Source organism: Diorhabda sublineata, chromosome 2 (assembly GCF_026230105.1).
Source record: "Diorhabda sublineata isolate icDioSubl1.1 chromosome 2, icDioSubl1.1, whole genome shotgun sequence".
NCBI classification, from domain to species: Eukaryota; Metazoa; Arthropoda; class Insecta; order Coleoptera; family Chrysomelidae; genus Diorhabda; species Diorhabda sublineata.
Window position 1 is genome coordinate 23,547,084 of NC_079475.1, and position 6,000 is coordinate 23,553,083.

Sequence of the window (6,000 nt, forward strand, 5' to 3'; positions counted from 1 at the left end):
ATCATTTTGATTTTTTTGAAGGAATACGTCGTTTTTTCAAACTTTTTGAGTGGTAGATGATAATTGATAGATTGTGAGAGAAAGCTCTTCTTGGTCAACGACATGTTTTTGTTATGTTATATATTTGATCAACAGTATCCGCGCCTCCTTTAGTCAAATTGTGAAACAGAATTATGTCGAATTCCTTCACATAAGTAACAATTCTATATAAAGGGTGAAATTACGTTCTTGTTTCTTTTAGGCATTATGAGACGAGTGTCATGGCCGATATTGCGAAAAGCGAATGCCCAGGAATCCATTTTTCAAAAAATTGTTGCGCTAATTTTCTCTTATATTTTCAAAAGGTAGCAATCAAAGTAAGCAAGCTGGTTAGTTAATCACGTTTCTTATAATTATATACAATGGTGTCAATTATACATTGTGACATTTGTTCCCGAACCAAAGAGGAAACGAAACGAGCAATGGACGGTATAAGAATGAAACTAAGAGACAAATCAGGAAATACTATATTGTGCAACAAGTGGGAAAATTTCAACTTTTCTCACGCAAACACAAGAGTGAGAAAAGTACTTTTCTCACATATTGCACACTATACTTTTTCTACAACTGCCCAAATTGAAAGAATAAAAGTAATGGAACTTAATGTTTAATTTTATGATTAGTGAAACAAAACACTAAAGTATCCTGTTAACTGTTGAATAATATAATTCAAAATTGTAGTTGATTATGAAATTTTCACAATATCATATAGTTAAACGCGGAACATCATTTCTTTTTATTAAATTTTCTGTTATGTTAATTTTAGATGTTGAGTGTTATTCGTTCCTAGACGGTGTATTTTCTGTCTCCATTTCTGTAAAAGGTTCTAGTGGTTGTTCAGTGCAGTTGACGATTTTATTAGCAACATTAATTTTATTTTTTAAAAACTCTTCGACGTATCTTTCTGCCACGTTAGTGGATTGCCATCCTTCGTGGCTGTTGCCGAAGAACGTCTGAAGCAATGACCTGTATATAGATGTGTTTTAAAGTTGACAATAGCCAACTAAGTTTTGGTCGATTTTTGTTGATTCTCCATATAAATTTATTGGGTGTAGGCAAAGTGACGTGAAAAATAATATTTCTCACAGTGTGACCAATAAATGGTTTTGAAATTAAGTTAGCTATGAGAATTACGTCACTTTCCATAGCAGTTGTAGAAAAAATATATTATAGTCAAAAATACATACGAAAAAGATGATTTTTTTTACCTATATAAACAAGCAAATGTCGATCCAGTTAATGTAGAGTAGAGTACAATAAATATGGAAGAAGCAATTACGATGGAAAAATAACTCTTAAATAAATTCTCCGGAATATTGCAGAGCTAATACAGGCACAAAAAAGTTTCATGCATTCCTCAATAAAATCTGGAGTGATGAGAGAATCTCAAAATATAGGAACTATAGGAAATATAGGAATATACGAAATATATGAAAATTTCATAGACTTCGGAAAAGCATTTGACTCGATAAACAGGGAAGTAATGTGAGAAATTTCAAAAGCGTACGGACTATTAGATGATAATACAACTTTTGTATAATAACTCCACAGTCAGAATACAGGATAAAGGATAATTATCCCAGCAAATTAAAATAGAAAAAACTTATACAAGGATGTATTCTTTCACCAACTTTGTTTGCCGTTTTAATAGAGGAAAACAGATAATAGAAGGACAATAACCAAATGGAATATATTATTACAAAGTGGAAGACCTTGAATTCGCGAATGATATTTGTCTATTAAATAGAAATCACATGCACAGTAGTGGATGGACAAAGGACAAACAGTAAAAAACAAAGATAATATGACACAAAAAAACTGATACCAAAAGCTACATAAACTTAGGAAGAAGATAAATAAAGCAAGTCGAACAATATTGCTATTAAGGTAGCATAATAAGTACACAAAGAGGTACTAAGAACAACATCCAAAGGAAAATAGGCTTGGTTCAATACGGTTTTGAGTTATTGTATGAAATATGGTCTTCATTAAGTATTTTAACAGCAATAAAACTGAAACTATTTCAGATCAATATATAATATGTTCAGTTGTATGGGGTTGGACATATAATAGAAAGATGATCCGGAAAAATCATTTCTTCAATTTCTTATTTCTTAGACCTTTTGATATATTAATGCAAATAAATGTTCTTGATTTTAGGTATCTTCTGTTTCAAAATTTTGATGACTTTTGAAGTCTTTATCAAAATACGATATTGACACTGACAATTTGCTTATTTATATTGATCACCTTCATTATAAATATCAAAATAAGGATGAAATCAACTTTGAACTTTGTTCCAATAATAAAAATCAATATAAAATTAACAATAACATAAGAAGAGAATGGTATACGAAACCAACTTGGTCCTCAAGATATTTAAACTTCAATTCGTGTCATTCTATGTCACAAAAAAGATCAGTGATAATTAGTTGGGTTGATAGATCTATCCAACTATCAGATCCTGAACTTAGATGCTGAGCTATTAAAAAAGCAAAAACTGCAATGAAAGAAAATAATTATCTGCAAAAAATCAAGGAAATATTCAAGAAAAGGATAAACAGATACTACAATCAATTTAAAAACAAAACTGAAACGAAACATCAAAACATAAAACATTTTTCCTTACCATATGTACAAGGACTTTCCCAACATTTATCGAATTATTTAAATAAATATGATATTAGTATAAGACATAGAGAATATAATACATTATCCAAATATGCCACTAAATTAATATTATATATCAAGTGCCTTGTACTAATTGTCGCTGTCTACATAGGGCAAACATCTCAGAATTTAGAAAATAGACTAAGAGGTCATCAATACGATAAAAAAAGTAGAACTGCATTAACGAACCATGAAATATCAAAAAAACATAAATTCAATTCAATAAAGACTCAATATATATATATATATATATATATATATATATATAAATGAAATAATATCACTGACTATTTTTGATATAATGATGACATAAGAAAAGACTGACATTGAAAACATTGATAGATAATTGAATGAATTTTTCGAGGAAAAGCCTTCCCTGACATTAGTATATTTCTATATGGATGTGGGAAAAAGCCAAAACCGGAACACATAGTCATTATCGTATTCTATTTCCATATACACCAATACCAATTCAGGATTCCATTCTTTGTGTCACAAAAGCTTTTTTATGCGCGAACAGAATATGAAGTTGCATAATTTGTTTGGAAAGTTTTCTACATTATTAACAAAGTTTTGGGTAATCTATAATCAATATTAACCATGTACGCTCGAAATAATAGTAACAGGAATGATCACACAAAAATATTATTACTTTTAATTCCATATTTGCTTCCATAATTTGCTAAAGCTCTTATTACACGGGGTGTTTTTTTCATTTATATTAAGCTAATATTACGCTTGTGAAGTGGAAGGATTGGCACTTTAGACCATACGGTAACATGGATCATGAATAAATGTGTATTATGACTAACGAGAACTAGTGGGGATTGCTTATTCGCTTTCTTTGAAACAGGAATTTAATTTTGAGAATCTCGTCATGCATTTTAATTCTTTTCGCATTTCAATTATCAGTGAAGTGAAGAAACAAAACTTTCTTCTTCACGAATCAATAATTAATGATGATTTGTTGGTAAACCTTGTGTACTAGGGAATAATGAAAAATTCTAAATTAGAAAACGATAGACATGAAAGATATAGTATGTTAGAAATACACCCGCAGAACCAGAAAAGTCCTATAGAGTCAATTAACAAAGACAAACAAATTTACGGCCATCATAAAGCTGACGCATCCAGTACGAACATGCAGGTACAGCATTCTGCGATTTGAAAAGAATAAAAAATATTGATAGGAAAACTTCAAAACTTACTCAAAATATATAATATGCATCATCCCAAGAACGTAAGTCTATACAGTGCCAGATCAAGGAAAGGAAAAGAAATCATAGGCAATGCACAGACATATTATGTTTCAATCATAGTAACTACGAAATATATAAGAGACAAATTTGTCGAACTTATAAAAAACCAGGAATAAGGCAAAAAATCTACAAATATACTAATAAACGAATGAAGAAACCCAACAGAAAAATATACGAACAAATGAGTGAATAAAATGAAACGGGACCACAGTAACAAAAGCAAAAAAGAAAAACAAACAACAAAATGAACGAGACAATATAACAAACATTGAAAAACAAAGAAATTCATAAACAATATGTCAGAGAAATCCACAAGGATGATTGACAAAAACCAGGCATTTAACTGGCTGACAAATGGAATTTTGAAAGGTGAAACTGAATCGTAGATATTAGCGACACGCGACCAAAGCCATTTCAACCAACTATATAAAAAATACCATTTTCAAAGAGAAAGTAGAACCCAGATACGGAATCTGTAAACAGGACGATAAAACAATTGATCATTTTATCACTGGATGCCTGTTTCTTGCAAGAATATAATACCTCAAAAGACATAACAAATTCTTACTCCACTAGCGTTGTCGCAGGAAATAACTGTCACTGTAACAACACTTTTTTGATGATGCAAAGTTAAGCTACATCCCTTCTAATCTGCGTTGTATATCATTTCTAATTTATCCATTAAATCAAGCTTCAATAAGACTTTCACTAGTTTGTCAAAGTAATCTTTTACAATATACCTATCTAACTTTTGACCTCTAGCCGGATTAAGATTTCGCCCGTGATTTCCGGATGACGATTTTAAGAACGCCTTCAACCAATACCGACCAGCTAATAGTTTGTCGTACGAAAAGAATGAGGTATATGTGTTTCTTCACAGTAGTTAATAATACATTTTCATAGAATTCCTCTGGTTAGAGGATAACCTACTTGGGGTAGTTGTATGATTCGGGACACCAATTTGGCTTTATTTTCGAGACTTAACACCGTTTTCCTTCCAAGTAGTTGCTTTTTATTTATATTTTTACGCATGTAGCGACTTAAAGATCTGGATATGTTAAATCTTTTTGTTCCTTAACTCTCCATTTAGAATGTCAGTAATCGCAAACCCTTGCGTCATTTGCAAATATTAATTTTAAAATGTCAAGATAATTAATTGTATGTAACGGTATTACGCCCAGTGCGCATATTACTTCTATACACTAAAATAATCACTTGAAGAAGTACTTACCGTCTTCAACACAGTTCACTACAAAGTATTGTATCGTGATACACTTACCTTATATAAAAATATCTGGTTTTTTTTTTAGGTCACAAACATCTCATACAAACCTCATACTTTCTCACATACATCCTTGTTTATATTACAATCAAATTTGTCTTCAAGATAAATTGAATATTGAGCAATTTGTGTTTGTCGCACAGAAACAAAGTTCGAAGCGCAATTTCCGCTTGCATACATTTTGGGTTATTCTACTGCAACAATTGCCCGGCCGAACGACATTCTAGTTATCGGAAGTTACAAGTACTTCCAACTAATCATAATCACCCTTGTAAATGTATCAACAATGACTGTAACTAAGACTGTAATTGTAGCGGTATGCCTGGAATCTAATTTTCTTGGAATTTAATGGGCTTCGATAGATAATTATGAATGAACATGAGGAATCGAAACCACTCTTATCGGAATACAGATTCTGAATACAAATTGAGAACATTCGAATTGGCATGTTTATCTGGAGGATGCCAAGTTTTTTGTTTATTAGTGTTTGATATATTTTGAATTAAATTTGTAGTAGATATTTGTTTTCAATGCAATGAAGAATTTCATATCTGTGAAACTCGAATTATTCTCTCAAAAAAAAAACGAGATGGGAATAAAGGATATATACACCATATCAATGAAAAAAATAGCCAGGTAACCACTACAAATATTAGTGATATAATGTGGAGAAAAAAGCTGGCGTGGAAGAATGAAATATAGTGAAAGAATTTGATGAGTGGCATAAAAAAAGAGATATTATTTTCCACG